General features: G+C 42.4%; 1 protein-coding gene across 1 annotated transcript in view; it reads left to right on the plus strand.

The window, feature by feature from the left end:
• The window catches only part of VEGFC (vascular endothelial growth factor C), an 82,647-nt gene that overhangs the window by 670 nt on the left and 64,101 nt on the right, over window positions 1–17,876 (plus strand). The window lies entirely within an intron of this gene.

Below are 17,876 nucleotides of genomic sequence, written 5' to 3' on the forward strand. Positions count from 1 at the left end.
AAGGATCTGTTTGGGGGGGGGGGGGGGGGATAAAAATCTGGGTTTTCAGGGTTGCTGGAAGGAAGGTCGCACGGGGAGCGACGGCATTTACAAAGAAGCGCAAAACACCTGATCGGCGGGGGCAGCCCAAGGGCTCCGCGCCTGCCGTGGTGCTGGGGCTGCCCGGCGGGGAGAGGTCCCGGCCGCGGCCCCGCCGTTTGCAGCGGAGCTCGGGCAAGGGCAGCTACCCGCCGGCTTCCCCGGACCCCCCGGCCCTGGCGGCTGGGGCGCTGCCCGCGGGAGGGCCGCCTCGGTACCCGGGGCCGCCTCGGTAGGGGCGAAGCTGCGGGGTCCTGCGGCGGGCCGGGCCGGGAGGGCTGCGAAACGCTCTGGGGAGCAGGCGTGCACGGGAGAGGGGAGGCGGGGGGGCGATGACAACAAAACCCGAGACTTCCCATTTGCTGCGAAGTCTCTTGGAGTTATTGACACTTTGGATGAGTTGCTGCTGCGTGACGGACTTGACAGGAGGTGACATGCTCGAGGCTGAAAATGTTCATTCTGCCCAGGCGCGCGGCGAAAGTTGGGCTTGAATTCTCGGATTCCAGTCACAAATACTTACAACTCTGTGTTAATTTTTGTTTGCGTAGGAAGTTTCGTAACGTAGAATCCAAGTACCTTTGGTGCTTGTGGTTTTGTAGTTCCCGGTATGCTGATGCATAAAAATGATGTATAGTACGTGGTTGTATAAGCATGTGGCGTTACTGGGAAGATCTTTGATGTCTGAGCTTATGACAACTCTTACCCTCATCTCATTGTTTTGAAGATTTCTGACATACTTATTGAAAGCAATCGTGACCCAGCTCATTCATTATTCATTTCGGTATGAGGCGACAAGTGTGTGGATTGAAAGTTAAGCTGATGTTCTGATTTTTTTTTTCCCCTATGTTGTTTGTTTTACTGAATAGAAATTTGGGAGATTTTACTGTAACTACATGGGAAGTCGAGTTTTGATAGTGTACGCTAGCTGTACTTATTTCAGGTGTTGTAGACCATACGTTGTTCACAGAATTCATGCTTTTTAAATAATATTCTGCACGGAAAAGGTTACTGAGTGTACTGTAGTCTCTCTTAAAATATTTTAATTACGGCCAAATGCTTACATTGCTATGTTCAGAATGCTAATATGTTATCAGTGATCATATTGCTTAAACGTTTATCAGGTATTTTTCAAACTGAAGTATTTAAAAATAGAAACATAAAAGCAATTCAGCTGGTCACTCTTATCACTTAGACTATTTATAAAAAAAATGCAGAACTCAGTGGAGGGTAAAAATACCTCAACTCTTTCCAGCCCGTGACTCTAAGTCAGTTATTTACTTGTGAAACTGGTGTTTGAGTTATAAAGCCTCAGAATAGCTTATGCTGAAGGCATAGAAAGAACCCAAGCTGGAGCATGGTGCATATTTTGTACACTTAAACTGCTGAGGTAGAACAGCTGATAGTGAAGCTATTCCCTTAAGTGATGCTGTATGTACCCATGCACGTGTTGTGGACAGTCACTCGGTTTCTTGAAGAAGCTTCAAAGTCTTTTGGAACTACCACTGTAGTGCATTATGTAGAAGTGCAAGTGCTCCCTGGAAAAAGGGGAACTGTCAGCAAACCAGAGGAAGAAAGGTCAAGAGACCGGGAAGTGAATGGGATAGCATGTGTTAAGCGATTACGTTAATGGAGAAATGGCTTTTGCGCCTGACTACTGGTGAGTAGTAGGGAGAGAGAGAGAATGACTTTGGATCCAAGCTGACTTAGTCACGTTGGAAGTCTTTAGTTGTGAGTTTGTTGCTTTTGCTGGAACTGTTTGAGTGAGTAAGTACTGTGCATATTTGTTCCAGTGATGAGAGAATGTTGAGATGAATGTTTGAAGTAATTATGAAAGAATTAAGTAAACTGTAAGTAATTGTTTCAAGGAAAATATGACTATATTGTCAGTGAAAAGTCATCTACTTGAACTTTCTTAACTTCGACAAAAAAAGCATGATCACTTGAGTTTGTGTTCATAGATGTTATGCTTCCTCTGTTTTTCCTTTCTGTCCATATGCCATACTGCTGCATGTTAAACTGATGCCTAAGTGCAGGTCATACAGCCTTTTGGGTCTACTCTTTACACAATGTATTTATTTCTCTTTACTTCTATTTTAAGAACTTCAGCTTTAGAAACACTTTTAAAAGTGTGGATGAAGTTGAGGGTCCTCCAACACAGGAGGAAAAGCTGGGCAGAAAATAAGGGAATTGTGGTTTTGTGCAGGTGAGTAAGTGTTATGCATTAAGCTTGTCCTAGAGAGATTTGCAGCGACTTGGAAGCGTTACAGATATGAATAGTAGTAGCTCTTCATACACAGCTCTTGCAAGGGCATGTTCTGCAGCAAGTGGGCACTGATAAGCTTGTGCAACACTGCCTCCCCCCCTTTTTTTTTTTTTTCAGCCTAAGGGTAAAGTTCATTATTTAACAAGCTTACAGGGTCCAGATTAATACTTTTCAGCTGAACATTCTGCTCAGTGGGATGGGAACGAATCCTGCCCGTAAATCACCTCTCTCGGATTTCCTGCAGCACAGGGGGTTGCCCCGCGGAGGTGACCCCCTCACAGCTGCACCCAGCCTCTCCCTGGCAGGGCAGGAGGCAGGGCGGCCCCCGGCTCACTCTCTCCGTCTGGGTGGCCTGCTGTAGAAGACAACCTGGTATTTCAGTTCTCTCTCTGCTTCAGGTGGGACTGGGGGAATCAGCCCTCCTGGCCCCAGAGTTCTGGCAGTTTGGCAGGGACCCACCACCCAGCAGGGGTGCTCGAGCAGCTGCAGCAAGGAGAGGGTGAGCAGTTGTGTGACACCAGTGACTTGAATCGGTGGTGGTGATAGGGTAACAATAGCAGGAGTAGGTTATTATGGTAGCAATGGTATGGTGACAATAACTGGAAAGAAGCCACACAGCTGGGAGGGTTTGCCGTAGCTACACCTTCGTTTTGTTGCATAGTCAAGCCTTTAGGATTATGTGACTATACAAAGGCAGTATTGGTCAATTGTCCCACGAGGTTTTAAGAGGTTTAAAACTATAGTTAAAAACTGTATTTACGCAAGGATTCTTAGTTTTGTATTAGAATGGGAATGACAAATGAAAATGTATTTGCCTGTTCTAAAGTGCATCCCTGAAAGTGGCATTGGGGCCTCTTTACACAGACAGCAGTAACGCACAGAACAGTCTTTGTGCTGCGATTCTGTGATTTGCTTTTTGCAATGAAAATAGGTGCGCTTACTTGAGCTCCATTTATCTTGGATGCTACCTCAGCTGAGAGATACCTTTTTTTTTTTTGTTATTATTATTTTAAAATTATTTCCAATCTGACCTAATCGTAAAGTGCTGCTAGTTGATGGCTAATGGAGTTTAAATGCTGTTAGTGTGGGAGTATGAGGAAAAGCAGTGTGTCAATTTTGGGGGTTTCCTTCTGTCACTGTATCTTGCAGATGTAATCTCAAACCCATCAGTTTTATGGCCACCGCTTTTATGAAGTGTGCCTTACTCTGTGTTGTGACATTACATGCACTCGTGAGAGATGAGGCTATGCTTTCTGCTCTGAAAACAAGCACAGACCTCACTCCCAGCACTCAAGCAGCGCTAAATTGAGGGAGTAGGGAGGATGTTACTTTTTCTGCTGTTACTGTTTTGTCTGCTGCAACTTTCCTTTTCATGTGTGTATAGCTGCTCTTTTTTTTTTTTCAGATGCACACACACACACTCACAGAGAAAGATGCTGTCTTTTTATAGAAGCATGATTTGTATCAGATACAACAGGATGAACAAGTAATACAATAGGACCTATTATGAAGAGTAAGCAATGCTTCTGCAAACATAATTATTTAACTTTAGACTCACTTTTTGCGTGAGTAGAGTACAATACTAAGCTCTAAGCTCTCATGGCACTTTCTAGTTCTTGGTGTAGATATGTGCATTCTTGGATGTCTTGTGTAAGCACACTTGTGTGCCTGTGAGGGACCTCCTGGGATTGCTGCTGACAAATAACTGGACTTCTCAAAGTTCTAAAAAACTTTGGGGATCACTTCAACTAACTGCAGTGTTTGGAGGCGTACAGAAGCATCCCATCAAAAATACTATTTTTATGCTCACTTAGGTTCAGTGTGTGTTTAAACTCTTGCATGTTCTTCAAGGGTGTGTATCTGCTTATTTTAGTAAAAACAAACCAGTGCTTGTCCTTCAGGCTGTTGTAGCTGAGGGTAATGGTAATAATCCTCTCCCATTGATACCCTGCATCCAGGGTAGGAAGTCTGTCTAGAACCTCATGTTCAGCTGCTGCTTTTTTGAATGTGGTCAGTGATTCATTAAAACAAAATGCGTGGAACAAAAGGTATCCAGCTGAAGTCAGACTGGTATCCTATCAAGTTTAATATCCTTGTTTAATGTAAAAAATGTGCTACAGCTGTTTGTAGAATGAATTATAAGAAATTCCAAGCAAGGTTGTTGTTTGAAAGATGTAAGCTCATTCGAAGTCTTAAGTTGTTTCTTAAGAGTTTTGTTTGGTAAGGTATTGAATTTTGTTTAGTGAGTAGGATAGGTATGATTGTTTTCATCATCTATTATAAACATTGAATACCCCTTTTTTTTTTCCCCCACTAATTCCACCTTCTTCTAACCTGAGTGGTCTGTAATACCAAGTTCCCCTCTGTGCGTATGTGTATCTGCTTCAAAGGCACTAATGGCTGCATAAATTACAACAGAATTTTAATTTGAAACATTGATAGCTTAGGGGGACCATGAGGAATTGTTTGTTGAATTCCTATTGTATATGAATTTGTTAACTTGTTTTTCTTGCTTTGTGTTTATCTGTCACCAGAAATTTTTCTGATGACTTAATATTTATGTGTTACTGTATTTTTTTCCCTCTCTTTGTTGTATTTCAGACTTTAGTTAGGAAATAGCTGAACTGCAAGTAATTTATTCTTCTACTCTTCCATTGTAATAATTGTAAATCAATCCCTCTAGCTCTGTTGTAATTTGTTTTTTTTCTTTTGACATTTCCTGACTTGTCTAAGATGGCTATAACTCCTTACAAATACTTAGAGACTGCAGTTGCCACTGGAGTGAATGGATGTTTTGGTAAAATGCTCGATTTAGCAAAGTAACCAAGCGGAATGGTGTTCTTGGGGGGAGGGGGAGAAAACAGAGGAAAAGTACCTTCTGATAAGGGAAAGAAAAAAAATAGTGGAAGTTGGTATATTTTGGCTGTACTGTAGTCTTTGCTGAGTATGGGTAAATTCTGTTTTAGGGTGAATGTGTTATCTTCCCAGATGTAGTTACTAAAGCAATACATTGTCTGCAGGAAATTTTTGGGATCCTGATTATGGTTAACTTCCATGAAAAATGATTGCTTGGGGAAGTTAATGACATTAATTATCTGGTACTCACGTCACCTTGAACCCTGTAGTACTCCATACTGTTCACGTAATGGCTTTACCTACTGGGTGACAATTTTTAAATAGCCTGACCTTGAGGATGCAGCTTAAAAACTGTTGAAGCTGTTTCACATCCTGTTCCTCGTTGAATAGAGCAGGAGTTTTATCCTGGACAAGGGGAAAATACTGGCAAAGAACTGGACAGTTCTTGGAAGACACTAGAAGTCTGCTGGGAGCAGGGGACACAGGTGTTTCTTTCTGGTGCCACAGGTGTGGTATCCCCTGTGTTACTCCTACCTGCTTGTGGCAGCACTGTGAAATAAGTAATTTCAGGAATCGGATATCATCTAGAGCAAAATCCTTTACACCATTAAATGGTTTAATTTTTTGGCTTTCCTTATCCAAGAATTGTGCTCTTGAGAGAGAAGAGAGGAATTCAGCAGAAGGGATTGCTTCTGAGAACAGATGCAGCATTTGGCTATTTCCGCATTTTTTTTCCCAAAGGAGATCTATAGCAACCCTCCAACCCCCCCACATGCATGTGTGGAAATTTCTGGGACTTGTAAAGATTGTTAGAAACAATAGATATCCTACTGTCCTGCTGTATTTAGCATTGGTACAGCCTCACCTTGAGTACTGTGTGCGGTTCTGGGCCCCACAATTCCAGAAGGACGTGAAGGTCTTTGAATGTTTCCAGAGGAGGGCAACAAAGCTGGTGAAAGTGCTGGAAGGCATGTCCTATGAGGAATGGCTGAGGACTTTGGGTTTGTCTGGGTTGGAGAAAAGGAGGCTGAGGGGCGACCTCATTGCTCTCTACAGCTTCCTGAGGAGGGGACACGGACAGGGAGGTGCTGATCTCTTCTCCCTGGGATCCAGTGATACGACACATGGGAATGCTTCAAAGCTGCACCAGGGGAGGTTTAGACTGGATGTTAGGAAGCATTTCTTTACTGAGAGGGTGGTCAAACACTGGAACAGGCTTCCGAGAGAGGTGGTCGATGCCCCAAGCCTGTCAGTGTGTGAGAGGCATTTGGACAACGCCCTTAACAACATGCTTTAACTTCTGGTCAGCCCTGAAGTGGTCAGGCAGTTGGTCTAGATGACAGCTATTCCATCCAACTGAAATAGTCTATTCTGTTAGAGATCATTCAGAAGAAGCAAAACTACTCTAGCTGTGCTTCAACTTCCTTCAACTTCAGACTTCAGCAGACCAAATGTATTTGTGGTGGACTGCTCCAGCTGTCCAGAATGTACTTGCTGCATCAGTCACAGTATTTAGAGCCAAGAGAAAAACTGGCCAAGTGAAGCTTCACACGTTAGCTGCTGTCTACTTACTCATGTTTGTGTAGACAATGAAACATTTGGGGTTTTGTTTGTTAGTTTGTTTGTTTTGTGGGTGGTTTTGTTTCCAGTTGGCTAAGAGAGATACAGCTGGTAAGTAACCTCTGCAGTGTGCTCAAGGAACAGTCTCATTAGAGAGACAAAGAGCAGCAATTTTAGAGGTGGAGGTATTTATTACTTCCAGGTCAAACGTTAATTTTAGCAGGGGTGTATTATAATTATGTTTCAAGTAGGAGCCGAGCCATTCACCCCTTTCCAAATAGGTGGCTAATGCTCATTACCCTGCAAGTATGGGAGCCGTATACGTAATCATGTGAAGAAAAGCTGGTAGGATTGTTTGAGGTGTGCTGTCTGCAGGTGGTGGGATCTGCATTCCTGCCCTGCCAACTGGATTCCCGATCTTGCGGGATTCTTGCTGAGGAAGCAGTGCGAGGGCAGCGTGCGTGAGTTCCCTTCCCTGGGCCCGCTGTGACCCAGAGTGAGCCCCAGTGGGCACTGCTGTGGACCTGTGCTCGTGTTCATGGAGCTCGTAAGTACCAAGACCGCGATCTGTGGACTCAGATTCACACTTACCTGCACTTCAAAGTGCTCAAACAAAGTTGAGCTCCAGGAACTGTCCATGTAGGTGGTCTCACTTTGTGCTATATGCATATTAAAGAAACTTTACATGGAGAATGAAAAAAAAAATTCAGAAGAGTTTAAAACATAAGGAAAGCCTGAGAAGTGAGGAAAACTGTAAGGAAAAATTTGCTTGAACAGCTTTGGTTTTGTTAGTTCCTTAAAAAAAGGGAGAGCATTTCTTGCCACAAGCATTGGAAGTAATTGTGAGAGGGTTTTTTTTTTTTAAAAAAAAAGAAAATATTTTCTTTGAAAATGTTGCCTTTGGAGCTCTGAATTCACCACAGACTTGACCTGTCATTCTTCTTGACTAACAACTGCTAAGTATTGCAAACTATGTGACAGCTTTGTGGCTGCTGTGAATTGGAGACTAGGAGGATACCATGAAAGCAGGTTTCAAAGGAAGTGCTTGTATTTTGTACCCCTAAAAGGATTGTTCACTATTTAGTGTACTGCTGAGGAGAAAATCTCTGCTTATTTGCGTGCTCACTATTACTTAGAGAACACCGCTCCTACTATTTCGTCTTATAAATAATGCAGAAAAGGAAAATTATGTAACTTCAGTCATTCGGGTTATGTATATTTGTAACTGGCTGCAGATACACTTGACAGAAACATACTTTGCCTGTAAATGTAATAGTAACAAGACTCTTGATGGAGACTATATGTATCATTTTAATAGAATCACTACTTATGGTTAGATTAGCAGTGTAATTAACTGTCTAAGGAAACTAAGAAATAAGCTTGCGAGGTAGCGCCCTACTGACGTTTGTCCCTTGCCTAGGGACAGATGTTTCCAAATTAAAATGGAGCCTATGACTTCCTCTTCACCCCACCCGCTCCCCAGCAAATCTTGCATAACAGGCAGAGTGCTGCTGTGATACAAACATGACCATTTACTTAGTTTCATTTTATTCATGTATGTCAAGGTACTCATGTTAAGATTTCAGTATCTCTTTGCCATGAGGCTGCTTTTTAAAATTTTATTTACTTTATATCATTAATGTTGAAATATTCTGTGATTTGGCAGAAACGAGACAATCTTGTTAATGATCAGCAGGCTTGCACTGTTGAATCGCAGTAGATTCAGTAAACATGAAGTGTTTTTTCCAGGAAGGAAGATAGCAATGGACAATTATTTTGTCTTTCCAGTTGTTGTGGTTTAACCCCAGCCAGCAACCAAGGCGCACACAGCCACTCACTCACCTCCCTCACAGTGGGATGGGGGAGAGAATCAGGAGGGTGAAAGTGAGAAAACTCCTGGGCTGAGATAAAGACAGTTTAATAGGGAAAGCAAAAGCTGTGCATGCAAGCAAAGCAAAACAAGGAATTCAGTTACCACTTCCCATGAGCAGGCAGGTGTTCAGCCATCTCCAGGAAAGCAGGGATCCATCACATGTAATGGTGACTTGGGAAGACAAACGCTGTAACTCTTGAACATCCCCCCTTCTTTCTTTTTCCCCCAGCTTTATATGCTGAGCATGACGTTATATGGTCTGGGATATCCCTTGGGTCAGTGGGGGTCAGCTCTCCCAGCTGTGTCCCCTCCCAACTTCTTGTGCCCCACCAGCTACTCACTGGTGGGGTGTTGGGAGAAGCAGAAAGGGCCTTGGCTCTCTATAAGCACTGCTTAGCAATAATGAAAACAACCCTGTGCTATCAACACTGTTTCCAGCAGAAATCCAAAACATAGCCATGTACAAGGTACTGTGAAGAAAATTAACTCTATCCCAGCCAAAACCAGCACACCAGTTGGGTGTGTTTCTGGTTGGCTAGAGAAGAGCAAACTGTTGGTTCATTTAAAAATTCCAAGAACCCTGTTGTGCAGGCCACAGGGCACAGCTTTCAGGAGAACATTAACAGCTGCTAGGTATCCCACTAACATGACTCAATATGGTGGGTCCTTTGTAAAGTTTTATGGCCCTTCATGGAGTTTTCATCTAAACTGCCAGGCAGCAGAAGCCAAGAGGTTAGTCTCAAAATCAAATTTTCTGAGGGTCTCCTTGCTCTCTCACTGGAGTGTTAGCAGTGCTGAGTTTGTGCCTTCTGCCTTGTGTTCCCAGGTGCACCCTGAGATGTGAGAATGTACTTTTTGAACGAACACACAGTTTTGAAAGGTCTGGGCTCCTTTTGTGGCTCAGGAGAGCCCAGCAGGTAGGCAGCTTTTGGCTGCCTCAGTGCAATTTCTTTCACCTGCCAGGAATGCTGTGTTAATATTACTGGGCACATGAGATTGTCCGGACCTCTCTTAGGTGGGGATTCACTATGTCTGCGCAGAGGGAGCTGAGTTTGATGAACAGTCTGGACTCAGACTGACATCAGGCCACCTTTAGAGTGGCGAGTGGTTGATAAAGGGTTGTCTCTGCAGTTACAATTCCCTTCAAGATCGTGGTCCTCAAGTCAAGAGTAAACACAGCTTGTAGAACTAAAAAGCGTGGCAAGTGATATGTGAAAAAATGCTTTTATTTTTCTTGTCTGAGAAAAGCTGCCTATTTCTCTCTGATCATCAGCTGTGAAAATGGTGAGGATCTTTAATGAGAACCCTACTACTTCATTTCTCCAGGCGGCTGGGCCAGCAGGTCATCAAATCACTAAAAACAAATGAAAGGAGTAAAGAGCTGCAGAAGAGTTCCGAGTACTTTCCTTTCCAAAATATCTGTGGACAGGCTGATAAGGCAGTAAAGGCACATAGAACTGTGATCTTGGAGCAGGAAGTAGGGGAAGGAGCAGTGTAGGATTTTCAGAGGACAGGACCATGCTTTGAAGGAAGGAAGAATTAGGATCTTTTATTGCATCAGGTGGAACTAAAGAATTAGGCAAACTCTAAACTGAACAGTCATTATTAATCTGGATTAATAGCATAAAAAGGCTCTTTGTAGTAATGAAACTCTTTTGAGTATCTTAGCTAACAGTTTCAGAAAATTAATGAAATTTTCAAATCCTCATCTCTTATGACAGATGGACAATCTGTATTTTTCCCTTGAGGCTATAAGTTGCTGCTTTACTCCATGATTTGTTGGCTTACGGTATTTATTTTGAGTATTGAAGTCACATAAGAGTAGAAGAATGGCTGTACCTGGTCAGACAAAATGCCTGGTTAGCCCTATTTGCCATTTTCAACAGTGCCCAACATGAGCAATCTTGTTGGACATCCCCTGCTGTGCAGCCACTAAACAGGCACAGTGTGCCCCACTGATGTGGCAGAGGATGGCTCGGAGAGTGATGTTGGAAACCTCATGCACAGCACATGATGAGGAGCAATCTGTCCCATCTTCCCCCTCACGTTCTTTTCTTCCCAGCTCCTTCCAGGTGAAGGCTGCCCTTTGGCCATGGGCATGTCTCTTCCTACAAGAAGACAGTGCCCACTGAGTCCTGGCTGCCAAAAGTTTCTTTTATTTATCCACTGTCCTGTGAGCTGCCCTGCTTGATTCCCCTGTGGGGGTCTTGTTGCATGACATCCAGCTGATTTGTCCCCAAACCATGCCATGGAAACAGCTTGGGAGATTCATATTCTGCTTGCTTTGCTGCTTCACCTTTGCGTCCCACAGACCATGTTCAGAAGAAGCCCTGAAACCCCGGTGTGGAAGCATGTACCTGCTGCTCGTTCCTTGGCTAGCTGGGGACTTCAGTTGGAAAAACCAACAGCAGGCATCGAATGTTTACAGGGTCCCCAGGCTCATCATGTTTTTCGTAGTGAAAAGGCAACCATAGCAACATGCACCTGGCTACAGCCACTCTTCTGGCTCTTCCAGTACCTCTTAGTTAGTTTTTTTGGCTGGACTACTTCTTTTTTTTTTATTTATGCCCTGACCATCCAAGGCCCTGCCAAATTACAGGACCTACTTGACAACCTCCTTCTGAGCAAAGAAATGGAAAGTGTCACTACATGCTTACAGACTGTTGGCAGCAGGGCAGCTTGTGGACTTCCTTGCCTTAAATGATGAGGTGGGGGGGATTATTTTGTTTTTCTTTATTTAATAGCTTTCAGTTCACTTTTCTCCTACATGCTGTCCAGGTGCTTATTGAGACCACAGAAACTTTTGACATCAACACCTTTCTGTATCAAGAAGTTTGGCTTGAGTGGATGTTCTGTTAAATATATATAATAGTAAATCTAAAAAAACAAACAAGTCCCAAAACTGAAAGAACCATTCTTTTTGCTTGTCTTGAGTCTGACACCTGTTAATTATGTATGAAACTTCCTCAGTCCTTGTCCTGGACAAGGCAGGGAACAATTCTATCCATGCTGCTTGTGGTTTTATTGAGTCCTGCTCTCTGTTGTTCTTTTTCAGGCTAAAGATCCTTTGCTTATGTAACCTGCTTTTTGTAATGAAGCTGTTCCTTACCTTTGATCATCCAACTTCATACCTTTCTTAATTCTCTTTAAGACTGCAGAACAAGGAGAGGGGAGAGCCAGGAGTTGCACACAGGATTCCGGATGTGGGATGCCACAGATGTGTGTAGGGACACAATGATGTTTTGTTCTCTTTCCTAACAGTTCCAGTTAATATATTTATTTTAAAAGTGTGTCTTGATTGGAGAGCATTTTGTAACACGTCAGACATCAGTATGATTAAAATGCCTCTTTTAAAGAACTACCCGTATTTATACTGAAGAACTAGATGGGGGAAGGCATTTCATAGTTACTACAACTTCCTCAAAATTCACATAAAAGCTGTTCTTAGGGGCCTGTTTCAAGATGATATATGATTATTTAACCGATGTGTTCATTATGCTCTGAATGTGGTTTTCTGCCTGCCACATGTGCGCAGTGAGAGATTTAATGGGACTAGCTATCTTCTGAGTTATAAACCATGAGCTGTATATTTCATGTCCTCAATTATTTTTTTAAGAAATAAGATGTGCTCTCAAAGTAATCTGTAAAATATGCTAGCAATCTTGCAACGGTCGTTTATACCTGTTAACGATAAGACGTTACTGTCAGGCAAGATTTGTGAGAGCTTGGTTATGTGCGCTAACTAGGTGCATATTACTAAGCAAATTTATCAGGAACCTATCCACATTTGCAAATTTTTAGATACACATCAAGCCTAGCCTAAAGCATAAGAATATAAGAAATACCCCACTGGGGCAGACTAATGGTCTGCCTAGACAATTGTTTGCCCTCTGTCAGTCTGAGCAGCGCGTGCTGTTCCATCTGAGAATAATGTTCGGCCTTAGTTGCTTTCTGCAGTTTGCTTCCCTCATACCCTCCTAACATCTGCAGTTGCTGAACTGAGGCTATTGGAAAACATGCCCCTGCCTCTTCCCTTCAGTGTCTGCTTATGGACATCTCGTCCATGGATTTGTCTAGTTTTGTACTGAAGGCACCACGAGTGGTTAGTAGATCCTAAACGACTTCATACCAGGACGCTGCCAGCTTGGGTGCAGTGGAGCTTCTTTGATTTTGGTGACCTGCAATGTCTGTAAAGACTTATTCTACAGTTAATATTCTTTAATTCTCTCTTCTTTGAATCTTGTGTGTTACACAGGCACAAGTTATTTTCAGCACTTGAAAAATAAAATTTGCTGTTTATTTTGGGATCTGGGATACATGTCCTGAAATTTTCAAATACCAAACTAACGAAGAAACATGAATGTGTCATTTAATTCTTTCATACTGTATTTCAATCAAATACAAATGCATTTTTTTAATATATTGGCCAGTCACAGGGACTGGGTCCAATGTCAGATTTCCCCCACCCCCTTCATTAAGAGGCTGACTTTATTTTCATCATTAGACCTTTACTACATGCATGGTGTCTCATCAGTTGCTGTCTGCCTGTGGTTTTGCCAGCTTTGAGCAGTATTTTCCCTATAGGTCAGAATCAAAATCTGTAGCTCTTTTTGAGATGCTTATGGTGCCTGGAACCCTTATTACGGATTTGTTTGTGGGGAATTCCATCTTCCAAATGTCACTTGGAGAACACAAGTGCAGTGCTCAGTATAGGAGTACAACAGGAGATCCTGTGTTGCTCTTGATGCCCAGCTCCATAGAAAAGTATGGGAAGATTTGGAGGAATATTTAGAGGAAGGTGGTGGAGTTGGGTCCTGAACAGTTGGGTCACAAATTTCCCTTAATTCCCTTTTTGCCTCTACCAGGAGGAGGGAGAAGATAAGGGAATTAAGGGAAACTCTTCAGATAAGGATTATATAATGTGAGCTTCAGCAGACATCCAGCATTACCCTCTTAGAAACTTCTGTCTTCTCCTGAAGAAAATTAAGTCTTCTAGGGTTTGGATTTTTTTTTTTCTCCTTGCATTCATAGTTCCTTCTTCTTCATGGTGTTGGGACATCTTTCCTCTGCCTCAATAGAGAAGTACCACATGCTGCTCTGAGGAATTTGTGCATCTTGCTAAGGGTCCCACAGAGGCATATATGTTTAAATCACCATTATTATCTTAGAGATACTATCTAACAAGTGGTATATTGAATAAAATTGAAGTTCTTCTGGATAATCATCAGTTTTTTTCTTCTAAATATTTGTTCCATGTTTGTACTAACCTATTGAGTTTGCTACTATTCTGCACATTCTTTATTACAACTGTGAAAACTGTATTTAGCTTTGATTTTATTCTTTCCTTCCATAAATAACATGCACAATGAATTCCTCAAAATCCCTGTTACATGCATTGTCATACAGCCCCTAACTTACAGACTGTTTAACACGTGCTCTGATAAAGGCTTATTTTTATAACTGCGTATATATTTTTTAACTTTTCAACTGCCTCATGAGGAAGCAATTAAAAAGAAAGCTTATTCTGAGCCAGAGTAGGGTGTGTTCATTAGCCTAATGGTTTCATTAGAATGGGAATTTCCCTTCCACTTTATGAGTGTGCAACATCGAGGAATTTAAGTAAAGTCTTACTAAGATGTGGAATTAATTGCTTATCTTCTAAAACCTGCACTGATAGCTGAGTAGCAATCTTGAAAGAAAAATGGAATTAATAAACATTCATTTTGGTAATCATTAAATAATAAAGTGGCTGAATTTCAAGCAGAACTACTCTTATCCACTGCTTGCCAATTATCTTCCCATGTCTTTTCATAAAATCAGAACTATTTTGCAACCAGCATCCTGATACTCTGAAATGGACATGCTTTAGCTGGACCTCAGTGTTGGCTTCAAAGTCTTCTAGGAAATTGAAAGAAAACAAACAAGAAAACCCCACAACCTCTCTGGCTCTTCTCAGTGATGATCATAACAGTGGGAGAAATTTCCACCACCCTCTTTGAGGGCACTTTATTTCATTCCAAACTCTGGCAGAGCTGTACCTGGGAAGGACAAATGTTTTATCTTTTGTTGTTGTTGTTACTGAAATTGCAGTGTTTTTACTTAAGAGTTGTCTGCAATAAATTAATTTTCTAGTATAACTATGCTGCTGTAAGCAATGCTGATATAAAGGTGTAATTGGTCATACCTTTCTAGGTCCAGCCATAGTAGTTGAAGAAGGTAGTGTATATGAGTAACAAGTTACTGCATTGCACCTGGGCTATGGTAAATAAGGCTGTGCTTGCAGCATAAATTTGACAGAAGGGCTGCTACAGCCAGAAGCCTGTCCCTGTTCTAGTTCTCACTCCTCCCTCTACATGCGTTGGAAAAGCTGGTATGGGAGGGGTAAGATAAGGGTACTCCTTTTGGCAGCAGCATGGATTTATGCTGGATTTTAGTGGCTGTGTAACAGTTCACTTGTAAGTACTTTTAAATGTTAAGTAAAACATTTTGAGTAAAGCAATTTTAGTGTCTGATCTTGCTTTACTGTGTAGCAAAATTAATTAGGAGGAGTCACCTACCTGGTTGCAGTGATTCTTTTGTGGGTGTGTTACCTCCTCACAAACACATCCTCATGAACTGTGACTACCAATGTGAACAGTTTATTACAATAACAGTGTCGTCTTCATTTAATGTTTGCATGTAATGAGGGTGTTTTATGTAGGTCTCATTAAGCAAACTAATTTTGCTTTTTTTGTACTTTTCTTTCTCCTTACATACATATAAAATTCAGTAATATTAAAGCGAAGGACTGGTAATACTGAACCACATTGCTAATTTAACTAGTCAGCTATGCTTCCTGCAGAAGGTGGCCCGGGATCAACTATCAAGCTCCAACTCAGCTTTTGTGATTAGACAGTGCTGTGAGGGTGATCTGTTTAATGACGTATTTGTAAACAGGTTAATTATTACAACAAAATCCATGCTATTCATGAGCAGCTAAACTTATGCTGACAGTTTGTAAGCCCATCTCTTGGTGGGTTATTATTTGTGTTAACATTAAATGGGAGTAGTTGTCCAAAGTGATTTCTACGGAAGTACTGTAATTAAAGTGATTGTGATCCCTACTAAACTAGTAGAAGGACATATAAACAAATATTGTTTACCTTCTACTTTGTACTTGGACTTTCAGTGACACGAGTTCCGTGTCTGGAAACCTTTCTCTTGCTATGATATGGAGATTTATAATCAATATTTTGTTGTCATTCCGCATAAATAATATGCCAGCCTAGAGTCAAGGTAAATCTAGTAGTATTGCAACCGTAAATGTATGTAGTATGTGAATATATACACTACAGTTTGCTACTTCAATAAAAATCAAGTGTTCAGAAGTTACACAGTGCTAGAGTTAAAAACCTCCATTTTTTTGTGATGTTGTTCTAGTACTGTTTGGAGTTGCCCCATGTTCAGGGACATTGAAAAGATCAACAAAAATGTCCACAGTTGTATCGTCAGAGTCCAGAGGACAGTCTTCAGTGGTCATGGGCCTGGATGACCAGTTTCCCAAAGCATCAGGAGTGCTGCCTTTTCCCTTATCTGCTCCTCACTGTCATCCCACATCCTGGCTGGCTCTGTCCTCCTTATTTAACCTGTTTCTCCACCTGACTGAATGGGGCTTGCTACGGGGAGGTGGTAAGCAGCACCAGCAAAGTGCTTCCACCGCCCTCACCGCGGCACCTGCTAGCCATGCTGAACCTAATTTAAGAGGTGTGAGTTTGTAAGGAGACTGATCCAGCTGAAGAGATGGAAGTGATGGAAGCCCGTGTCTTAAGACCTTTGGGTGTTTTTTTTCCTATTCAAGGCAGCATTGTGTAAATGCTAAAATAGCTGAGGGGGGCAGCAGGCTGTACCTTTAGGCTTCTGTCTTTCACCTGTGTTCTTGAGCAGCTCCTGGTTTTAAATCTCTCTCTCGTTCCTTGCTGCTTTCTCTACTACTTGCTTCTCCTCTTCATCAAACTGAAAAGATTTGATCTCTCCCTTCCCTTCTCCGTACCCATCATGCTAACCTTTAATTGCCCTTTCTCCCATGAATAAATGGCAACGAAGTTGCACCAGGCTGTCACCGCTCTTTGATTCCTTTGGCTTTTTGTCTCTGCATAGCAAATTCAATGCCAACCCAGGTCCCTCTTCAGTGTGTCTCTTCTCTCCCCCATCTCCCTTACTAACTTCAGATCACAGGATTCTTTTCCTGCTTCTCCCACTGTCTTCTCTGAGATCCAAGTTTTAGCTGTAGACTGTAGCTCTGCTCCCTCTCTGTGTCCTTCCTTTTTTCTTATTTTCTTCTCAGGGCAGACTGAGCCTCAGACTGAGCCTTTCTGCTTTCTGTTCCTTTACACTCAAGTGTCTCCTTTTTAGCTGTCTGCTCTGGAATCACTGAGAGTACGTGAAAGAAAAACCTCACTGCTGTTGCTTCCTGACGTGCTGCAGACCAGAGCTGTACCTGCACAGCAAGTCTTGTTCACCAGCTTCAGGGAACATATACTAATGATTCCTTAAACCTTTTTGTGTTTTAGCAGAGCAACCTGCCAAAGCCTTTACTGGCAATTCATAAGCTGTAATGCTTATTTCTTGGGCAAATTTTGGTGAAAATGATAAAGTATGCCCCTGAAGCACCCTCTGTTTTTTCTTTCTCTGTCACTCCAGATCATGCTTCCCTGTCAGTTTAAGATGCTACAGATCCTCACTGAGGAGGCTGCACTATTTTAATGTGGACAAGAAACGGGCATTAGGACAGTTCCCAAGTGGCAAAATCAAGCTTCAGGTGAAGTCTGTCAAAACCTTTGAATAAACAGCTAGAAACAAGGTCTTGTCAGTGGAGAAAGTGGAGCAGTTCAGCTGAAGTTAACTACTTAAACCCCTGTAGTTTGGTGCCGCTAGCCCAAACGGCATTCCCAGCGCCCACTTGCTTATTTGTCCCCTGCACTGTCCCTTCCCAAGTGCCAGCAGGAGCATGTGGGGATCTGCATGGAGTTGGGAACAAGATCTGAATGACAGCTTGCCTGGGGGAAAGGTGTGAGGGTTAGGGAGTACTCGCGTGGACCACTTTTTCAGTCGGGTTTACCTCTTGGCTTTGCATATGCTTGTGTCTGCACAGGAGACAAGGACTTGTGGGAGGGCAGGAATAAGCAGTTGGGAGTAGAAAGAGTAGAGGTGGGCAGTTTTTTTGGTGGTAGTCTAGGACATTTGTTGATCAATAACTTCACATCACAG

This window comes from Buteo buteo, chromosome 1 (genome assembly GCF_964188355.1).
Source record: "Buteo buteo chromosome 1, bButBut1.hap1.1, whole genome shotgun sequence".
Taxonomy (NCBI): Eukaryota; Metazoa; Chordata; class Aves; order Accipitriformes; family Accipitridae; genus Buteo; species Buteo buteo.